This window comes from Arvicola amphibius, chromosome 2 (genome assembly GCF_903992535.2).
Source record: "Arvicola amphibius chromosome 2, mArvAmp1.2, whole genome shotgun sequence".
Taxonomy (NCBI): Eukaryota; Metazoa; Chordata; class Mammalia; order Rodentia; family Cricetidae; genus Arvicola; species Arvicola amphibius.
In genome coordinates this window covers 103,286,519-103,297,318 of record NC_052048.2, presented here as the reverse complement: position 1 = coordinate 103,297,318, position 10,800 = coordinate 103,286,519, and the positions used below count along the sequence as shown (strand labels likewise).

Genomic DNA, 10,800 nt, shown 5'->3' with positions numbered 1-10,800 from the left:
ATGATTTTGTTTAACAGAGATTTTAATAGCCAGTTATATATGCTTCTAAGTTAGTCTCAATGTTTTTAAGAAGGCTTTTAAATGTTTTGCATGTATGGCTTTGATCTCTACTTTGTTTGACTCCTGGTCACGTTTGAAGAAGCTGGAAGGCTATAAATCTTTGTATCTTGGTTGCAAAGAAGTAAGTGCTCTACCTACAACGTTAAAATTCCGTAATAGACATGTAAATATCTTCATCTCTAAGACACTGAACATCGTTATGTTAAGAATTTAAATGTAGTGTGGGGTATGGTGCCTCATATTGTGATCCCAGCTCTCAGGATGCAGAGTTGATTTTTTTTTTTCTGAGTTTAAGACAAGCCTGGTCTACATAGCAAGTTAGGGCTTCATAGTAAGACTTTACCTAAAAGCAACTCAACTGGCTAACCAACCAACCACCAGACTTGAATGCATTTCCCAATGAAATTATAGTTCAGATCACTAAACATATTGTTAATAAGATTAATAGTTTTCAACTGATATTTGTACTTGCGTTCAAAGGAGTTTTAGAAGTTGATCCGAATAAAAATGATATTTTTTTTAAATTTTAACTCCAATGCCAGCTGTCTAGGTTGTTCTGGAACTCACATTGCCTTTTGAAAATAACAGGTTGGATTTTGTGTGTTGCAAGAGCTCTTTTGTTTTGCAGGATTAAGAAATGCCCAGTGCTCTGTGAATCCTAGGTAAGTGTTGAGTGCTCCACCACTGAGCTATTGCCTTGGCTTCTTTTCAAGTTTGAGGTACAGGCTCACTAAGATCCCCAGGCTGTTCTTGAACTTGCAGTCCTACTACTGTGCCTGGCAAAATTCAACATCTTTAAAGAAACTGACATTTTGCAAGCCCACACTTGTATATTCTAAATTAATTTTTTATGGAATCTGAAATTTTTTTCCTTGAAAAGTGATTTTCTTCGTTGGAAGTGGACAAAATTGCCATGCCAGTTTGAGGCAGGACAGAAAGACTGGATAGTGCCGGAAGCAAAGACCTGTATTTTGAGACCTGTATTTTGTTTATGCCATCTTAAGTTCACAAGTTAAGTAAAATATTCATCTCTATCACCTCTACAAGGTACACTCTGGGCCTAGGAAATTAATCTGGTATCTTGTCTCCTGGTGAGACCTGCGGGCTCTAGGCTTTAGAAGCAATTAGCATTTCCTTTGTTAGTTAATATCTCTCTAAGCCAGAGAGACCTTCCAGACCTGAATTCCAGCAGATGGGACTTTCAGGACACCCTCCCCTCCCCCGCTGCCTGTTTGCTATAGAACAGCTCTTGAGGAATAGTAAAGAGGGCAGCTTTATCAGAAAGCCTATCTTGCTGTCATTTCTCGTGTCTCTTGCCCTTCCATTCCTCCCCTCCAGGTTTAGTAGGGACCCTGTTTGTGTCTCGCTGGCCGGGATAGGATATCATACAGATGTGTATAGTGTGGAGCAGACGGACAGGCCTGCTTTTCATCCTGCCCAGCTCCCGGCCACTGGCTAGTTTATACTCCGAAATAACAACACACAAATTGTATTCTTTTAAACACTGCCTGGCCCATTATTTTCAGCCTCTTATTCACATCTTGACTAACCCATATCTAATAATATATGTAACACCATGAGCGGTGTCTTACCGGGAAGTTTCTAGCGTACGTCCATCTTGGGCTGGAGCTTGATCGCATCTCTCTCTTTGAGGAGAGGCAAGGCAGTCTGCCTAACTTAGGAGAGGTGTGGCATCTGACTGAGCCATCTACCTCACTTCCTTCTTCCTGTTCTGTCTACTCCACCCACCTAAGGGGCAGTCTATCAAATGGGCCAGGCAGTTTCTTTATTAGCCAATGAAATCAACTCAAACAGAAGACTCTCCCACATCAGATGTGGGGAGGAAAGAGCTCGCCTGACCCCAGGGTTTGATTGATGCCTCTCCTTCTCAGTACTGTTTACATGATGCTGGAGAGGTGGTGACAATGTTAGGAAAATTCACTTAAAAGAACAATTTCTAGTGAGTTCCTAGGTGGAATTTGGAATTATGGCTGCCCCTCTCTGATGAAAATATGGATAACTCTGATGCTGAATTGCTCAGCCTGTGTCACTAAAGATTTTTATGGATGCAGCCGGGTGGTGGTCGCGCACGCCTTTAATCCCAGCACTAGGGAGGCAGAGTCAGGTGGATCTCTAAGTTCCAGGAGAGGTGGTTGACAGAGCAAGTTCCAGGACAGCCAGGACTACACAGAAAAAAAAAACCCTGTCTCATAAAAACCAACCAACCAACCAACCATCATATCTGTGAATGCTGTAGCATATGGCTGTAAGCAAAAACTAAAGCAGTATCCATTCAGTGAGTCATGAGACTTTTAGTTGTTGTTACTAGTATTCTAAAACATCACACACACATACACACACACAGACACACACCACAAACACATCATATATACACAGATCAAACATACACACATATACATACATACATACATACACATAAGCACACAGATCACATACCACACACCACGTACACATATACTACACATACCAAACACACACACCCCACATTTATACATACACAGACCTCACCACACACATACATATACACACACATTATACGTTCCACACATCACATACACGCACACACATGCCATACCCCCATACCCCCATACACACCACACATATACACCACAGCATACACACATGTCTACACCACACACTTACACTGCACACACATAGCATACATACACCACACATACAATACATACACACCATACCTGCCACACCATATAAGCTACATGTACATATACCACACATACATACTCCATGTACACATACACAGCACCACACAAACACACACATTCTGCCTGTATACATACATAGAAAACACCACACACACATACCACACACACATACTATTTGCACACATACACAGCACCACACACACACATATTACCTGTACATAGAGACAAAACACCACACACACACACACCACACACACATACTGTGTGCACACATACCCAGCATCACACATACACACACATACTACCTGTACACATAGAAAACACCACACACACACTTCCCCCACCATTCTGATATTCAGAACTATCCCATGAGAAAGACAAAGCAAACCAATGTGAACAGTCTGCATTCACTGTGGCCTTCTTTTTCTTGAGGGGGGAAATACATGCTTATAATCACTGCATCTATTTACTAAGGAAATTATATGGGTCGCTGCTAAAGCAGTGAAAAGGCCGACGTTTGACCCTCTTCTGCTCAGGACGTCCCTTTACTCCCGAGCTTCATGTTGTCCTTCTGGCCTCTCTCAATGCCTTGCCACTGCTACTGTTTCTCCTTCTGATCTTCCCTCTGGTCCCCAGTACCAGAACTTCCAGAATCTTTCCATTCAGATGCCATCTTTTGATATGCCATTTCAAAGAGTTTCAGTGGTGCCTGCTGAAGTGAACATGCTGCCTGTCTGTTTTCTCCCGTTTCCCTGTCCTTCTGAGCAAGCTGTTCTCTGATGCTGGAAATCTCTTTCTTTAGCTTGTTGTCCTCATCAGCAGGTAACTGGCCCTTGAATTTTTCCATCTTGGTTTCTGTGTCATGAATAATTCCTTCAGCCATATTAACTGATTCTGAACATTCCTTCTTCCTCTGGTCTTGCTCAGCATACTTCTCTGCATTTTAAATCATATTTTTTTAATGTCATTGTTCCTTAATCCATGAGAAGACTGGCTCACAATCTGTTCTTCATGACCCAATCCTTTATTTTTGGCAGAAACGTGTACAATACCATTGTCATCAATGTCAAATGACACTTCAATTTGAGGGACTCCATGAGGGGCTGGGGGAATTCCAATCAAAGTGAACTGTCCTAGAAGTTTGTTGTCTGCAGCATCTCTCGCTCTCCCTGACACACTTTAATCTCTACTTGAGTTTGTCCATCAGCAGTGGTAGAAAATACCTGGCTCTCTTTGGTTGGAAAAGTGGTGTTCCTATTAATAAATAAGTAAAGACACCTCCCAGAGTCTCAATAGCCAGAGAGAGGGGAGTGACATCACCAGCCAGCACACCTCCCTGAATGGCAGCTCTGACGGCTACCATCAGGATTCACAGCTCTACTTGGGGCTCTGCCAAAAATATCTTGCACAGTCTGCTGAACCCTGGGCATCCTCGTCATGCTCCCAACCAGAATCCCTTCTCCTACGTCACACTTGCTGACTTCTGCATCTTGCATAGCTTTCTGATACGGAGCAATAGTTCTCCTAATTAGATCTGCGACGATGCCTTCTGAGTGTGGGTTAGCTTCCTATTCAAATGCTTGGGTCCAGAAGCATCCATTGTAAGAAAGGACCATTTATGTCAATCTCCACAGATGAGGAGAGTTCACACTTAGCCTTCTCAGCAGCTTCCCGAACCCTTTGAAGTGCCATGTTGTCTTTGGTGAAATCCACCCCTGTCTCCCTCTTGACAATGTGCTGTAACAAAGCCTGGTCAAAGTCTTCACCACCTAAGGAAGCATCCCCATTGGTGGATTTCACCTTGAACACTCCTTCCACGATTTCCAGGATAGAAATATCAAAGGTTCCACCACCATACACAGCAGTGACTTTTTCTTCAGATTTGTCCAGACCATACTCCAGGGCGGCAGCTGTACGTTCACTAATCACTCGAAGTACATTTAGCCCAGCTATCTGGCCAGCATCCTTAGTGGCCTGTCACTGTGAGTCATTGAAATAAGCAGGGACTGTGATCACATTTTTTTTTTTTATGCTGTGTGACCCAAGTACTTTCCCGCAGTCTCTTTCATCTTCATCAACACAAAGGCTCCAATCTGACTAGGAGAAGAGTTTCCCATGAGCCTCAACCCAGGCATCACCATTAGAGGCACGGACAATTTTAAAGGGAACATTTTTGGTGTCTTTCTGTACATTGGGGTCATCATAGCGACGCCCAGTCAGACGCTTGGTAGCATAGAAGGTGGTGTTTGGGTTGATGACAGCCTGTCGCTTTGCTGGCATGCCAACAAGTTTTTCTGCAGCTTCTGTCAAGGCAGAAGGCGTAGTTCTGGCATTTTGATCAGTCTCCAGGACCTTTGCTTGTCTGCCCTCCATAACTGCTACACAGGAGTTGATAGTACCCAAATCAGTACCCACAACTGCACCTTTACTTGCCTCTGATCTGGTGACAGGCGGCTGCCAGACTCCAGGAGGTTGCGGTGCCCACGCCCACAAGATGTGTGGCCGGGGCTCTGCTGGCACTTATCATGGCGGCTGGATGGAGGGGACACGAGAGCAGAGAACAAACACCCCACAGGTCCCGAGGCTGCCACTGTGGCCTTCTTAAGGAGGACGGGTTCAAGCAGCTCACGGTCTGTGACTGACAGTAGATTATGTATGCCTTTAGGTCTGCTTGCCATCTCCCCTCCCCCCTCTTCTCTTTCCCCATTGCCCTCACCTTCCTAAGAGTCACCAAGGGTCTTATATAACGGAGTGGTCTCACTACCGGGTGAGACTCCATTCACAATGCACCTGGTGCAGCTTTGACCATGGGCAGTCATGCACTCTTCCTGCACTGCTGTCCAAGGGTGGCACTATGAAAGGAGATGGAGCAGAGCTGAGGGGTGGGGTGTGCCTGCCAGTCACCTTCTGCTGCTGCAACAAGATGCCTGCGCTAATCCACTGAGATGGGGAGAGTGGTTATTTTGGCTCACAGTCTCAGAGGAGCCAGACTATGGTTTGATCCTGCGGCATCACAGCGCATCACAGGATGGATGCGTGGGAGAGAGGAGAGTAAAGAAGAGGCTGGGGTTACAGGCTCCCTTTGAGGGCACATTGCTGTGTCCTCACTTTCTCCCGTTAGATCACATCTCCTTCAGATTCCACCACTTCCCAATAGCACCATAAGATGGTGACCAAGCCTTTAATATAGAGGAACACTAACAAATCACAGTGTCCCAAAGGAAGAGACTGCATATTTAGACAGATGCATCCCAATATCCAACAATCACGCTACAAGACAAAACCAGCATGAAACAGGTAAATTAGTTTTAATGATACATTTTCTTAAATGCCACAGGCCAAAATATTATTTGGATGTACATGCAGAATAAAAATAGAGACAATCCCCCCTCACTTTGTACTAGGCTTTCAAATCTGGTGTGTATTTTACATCGACAACAGAACTCACTAAATTATGATACCATGTGGCCAGTGGCTTGTATAGCAGTCTTCACTCCACTAGATCAGCCCTCTGTGATCTTGAGTTTTACTGTGATTGGGCACCCAGCCCAGGTCAGACGGTGAGGTGGAACTGAGTGGCTGAGTCCACATTCATGAGATTGTACGGTTTGCAGAGCACACAACACAGTGTCTCTAGACTACCTTACTGTGCACCACTCAGAAGGGTCCCTATTTTAGTCAAGGTTCTCCAGGGGGAGCATTTTTTTTTACAGAAAAATATATATTACAAAGGGGATTGATTAGATTGGGGTACACACTTTGCGTTAGATAGCCCAATGATAGTTATCTGTTAGAGAGGCTGAGACCCCAGGAGCTGCTCAGTCCATGTAGCTGGATGTCTCAGCAGTTCTAATTTGGTGTTGAAGACTTGGAGGGATCCCGGAGAGCCACAGGTGTCCAGATCATGGTGGAAGGCGGAGGCAGGAGGGTTCTGATGTTAGCAAAGAAAGGATGGCATTGCCAGGTGGTGGTGGCCCACGCCTTTAATCCCAGAATTCGGGAGGCAGAGGCAGGCAGATATCTGTCAGTTTGAGGCCAGCTTGGCTGGTCTACAGAGTGAGTTCCAGGACTGGCTCCATAGCTACTGAGAAACCCTATCTCAAAAAAACCAAACAAACAACAAACAGAATGGACGGCATTGACAGCAGCAGTAACAGCAACAGCAGCAACAGAGTAGATGCACTCACAAGCAGGGAGAAAAGGCTGGTAGGCAAAAGTAACATTTCTGTCCTTCATAACTCTTTGTAGGTAGGCTACAGCCAGAAGGTGCCACCTATTCTAATGGAGGGTCTCTCCCCTCAGTTAATTGCTCCAAGATGCACCCCCACAGATCTGCTTGGAGATTAGTTGGTCCCAGGTTCAGTCAGGTTGACAACCAGATTAATCATCACAGGCACTGTTTGTGGTGGTGATGGTGAGGAGTGCGGTGAGGGTGGGGACAGAGGTTTTCAAGTAAGGAAACCCATTTGAAGCATTTGGCTTACTTCCTTGAAGCCAGATACTGAGGAGATGATGGGGCTGGGACAGAGGTTCATGGCCCCCTGTCTCAGCTACCTTCTTGCCACCTGGAACATGAGGGTTAGAATCAGCTGACCTCCGGTGCTCTTGCCCACTTTGACACTGATGTGGGTGTTTATACCACCTCTGGTGCACGTGCATGCAATGTCAGATCTGGCGGGAAGTCCTTTGTGTTCACAGCCACTGTGAGCTTGGACTCTGTCTTCCCATAGCTTTGGTGTTTGGCTGCAGTAGTGACTAATGATAAAAGCATAAAACAAGTGGCCCGCCATCCAGAGACCTCTGCCAAGTCTCTTATGGCTAAGTCCCAGCAGCTATAAATAATAAAATAATGACATCATTCTCCTCTGCTATCCAATATGGTGCGAAAGGAAAATAAACTGCGTCTCTTCCCCGAGTCCCAGCTATGTTTGATGTTGTTTTCTTTCTCGTCGATGTGTTTTTCTCAGTTGCTTAAACAGGATGAGCTGTGTTCCTGTCAGTTTTACCCCAGCATTCTGCAGAAGAAACATTATTTAGTTCACTGATGGGTACCTTTTGTTGGCTTTCCTGATTGTGCAGAAGCTCAAACACGGTGGAAATTTAATTGACCTGACCACGAAACTCCACACCTGTGTAAGCATGGATGCCATTGAGTACTCAGGGGTATGCTGGACCCCTGAGCCCCTAAAATATCAGTCTAGGAGAGTGGGCGTGGAGATAACGCTCGATTGGAGATATGCGTTCTGATGAGACAGCTCCCATGCTTCAGTTTGATTTAAACGATTTCACATATGGTTTGCTTATTTAAAAAGACACCAGTTTCTCATCCATACCAAGCATGCATTTCTTCATGTGGGTCATTTGCACTACTGCCTTTAAATGTTTGTGAGGAGCTAGGCTTGCATTGGTACTGCCAGGTCAGAACCCCGGGTTTCTGCAGAAGGCTTGTTTGTCGAATGAACTACATTCAAGAACAGATATGTTTTGGGATCAGGAGGCTTAAGAGGAGGAATAAGTTCCTGTGGCAATGCTATGCCACAGACATAGACAAACACACATGTCTTCCACAGTGCCGGAATTTGTTAAATAAAAAATTCTCAAATTTCATCCCTTTCAGTGACTACAATTTACCAGATAATTTCTCCTACCTTTGTAATCTGGCCGAGGCAAAGGGAGGTTCCTTTATTTTAATCTTGCTTTATTTTTATTTTTTTTAAAGACAGGGTCTCACTATGTAGCCTTATCTTGCCTAGAACTCACTGTGTAGACAAGGCTAGCCTTAAACTCACAGATATCTGCTTGGCCATGCTTCTCAAATGCTTGGACTTAGAGACATGACCCACCACTTCTGGCTTTTTATTCAAGTGTAAATTACCAATATTAACTCTTATATCACACACACAAAGTATACCTATAGACCTGCATATTATGTGGTTTACATGGATACAAGTTAGCTAGATTTGCCCTGGAGTACATAAGGTTTCAGAAGTGGGGTTGCAGAGGTGTGAACACAGCATGGATTGGGAAGGAAAATCTCATTTTGTGGAGGAAGATGGAGGCGCTGCAGGGACAAATGGGTTGAACCTAGTGTAGAGCAGGATATATTGGGACCAGGTCCAAATGGGCAAGCAGGTAGCCATGGGCAAGGAAGCTGCATCAACCATTAGGGACCAAGCCAAGCTGAAGCCCCAGGGATAGACAGGAGTCCTCTGCCTGTCAGCTCTTGGCACATCATCTACCATTTTATGGGGTCTGGACAAAGGGATGACATCTTTCCCAAAGCCTGGTGCATTGGATAAGTTACTAGACCTGGTCTCCTTGATGAGATTTTAATAGCCCGTGTGCTCCTGCAGTCTCAAGTCTTCAGATCTATTGATAGGGAAACACAGGAATGAGTCGTCATTCAGATCCATGTGGGTTGTACTGGGCAGGAGGTGGTATCTGTGGCCACACTTGGGTTGTTGCCCTCCTCCTCCCTCAAAATGGAAGAAAAAGCTCGATATACAGTCCCTTAGAGTAAGGCACAGCCTGAAAAGGTATGGTTTTCCACACCGTGGAGGAACTCAAAGTAGGGCATAGCCTGCTCTCAACAGATAACATGACCTGTCTAGCTCCATAGCAGGTGACAGTCACTGTACCCTGGCTTTCCAGGGGAGGGTGAGCTCAAGCCACAGGCAGGCTCAGCTACTGACAGTGAAGAGGTCCTGGCTATGAGCTATTGTTCACTTACACCGCTTAGCTCCCTCCTCTTGGCATAGTCTCTGCCTGAGTCCGGACAGGGTGAGCTGGGTCCACACTGCTCCCCTCTTTTCCCCTCCCCTCCCATCCCCTCTTTCCCATCTCCTCCCTTCCCCTCCCCTCCTCTTTTCTCCATTTAGCCATTGAGAAAAAGATGGAGACACTAAAGCTTACTAGTATCCTTGGCCAGAGGTTGCCATATGGGAGAGAGCAGAGCAACCCTGCCTTCTCAGAAGTTGAAGCCACTTCTCATCTCTCTCATTTTCAGCACAGAAGCAACCCATGGCTCTGCCTCCTACCCTATCAGTGGCGTGAAGCTTTGTTCTGTATCCATGGAAACCCCACCAAAAAGGCTTTGTATTTAGGATTCGCTGAAGGTCAGTCTAGTCGAAAAGGTTTTGAAGACCTTACAAACCACACAGCCGAGTTAGCCAACCCAAAGAAGCAAAGGAAACTGACAGAGAGGGTATTCTTTTCAAACAGTGGAATATTTTCCCTCTGAAATGAAAGCATTTTTAAAAGGGCACGCTCATTGTGTAAATGGTTTGTAAAAATTAACGTTTAAAATGTAATCCCTCTGGTCTTATCAGCCGAGGATGATAGGCATGATGATTTTGAGATAATTCATCCAGGGAGAAGACTCTTGGATCTGGGTGCAGCTCCTGTTTATAAAGATAATCTAAAGAGACAAACTTGCTAAGGCTTGCTCTCTGTCCAGCAGAGAGATCCTGGGTGTAGGGGGTGTTTCAGGTCTATGCTGCGTCATTTTATGTCAACTTGACATAAGTCATCTAAAGTCATCTGAGAAGATGGAACCTCAAGAAAAGGCCCCCATAAGATCCAGCTGCAGGGCATTTTCTTAATTAGTGAATGATGGGGGCGGGGTGCAGCCCATTGTGGGAGGTGCCATCCCTGGGCTGGGGGTCCTGGGTTCTATAAGAAATCAGGCTGAGCAAGCTATGGGGAGCAAGCCAGTAAGCAGCACCCCTCCATGGCCTCTGCATCAGCTCCTGCCTCCAGGTCCTGTCCTCCTTTGAGTTCCTGTCCTGGCTTCCTTAGATGAAGGACTGCAGTGTGGAAGGGTAAACTGAATACATGCCTTCTTCCTCAACTTGCTTTTTGGTCTTGGTGTTTCACCGTAACAACACTGACCCTAACTAAGATGAGGTCTGAAAGACGACATGCTCAGATGGGAGAGGATGAAAACAGCTCTCCCATCCTTTGGATGGGTCTTATCCCGAATCCCTGATGGGATTGAAAGGGGTGGAGAGAGGAGATCTGGACAGGCTTCTTAACTTTGCTTCCCACTATGTCAGCC

The 10,800-nt window shown here is 45.5% G+C and overlaps 1 pseudogene; it reads right to left on the bottom strand.

The window, feature by feature from the left end:
• Positions 1-3,342: 3,342 nt before the first annotated feature.
• LOC119808285 lies at positions 3,343-5,271 on the bottom strand (annotated as a pseudogene).
• Positions 5,272-10,800: the final 5,529 nt, after the last annotated feature.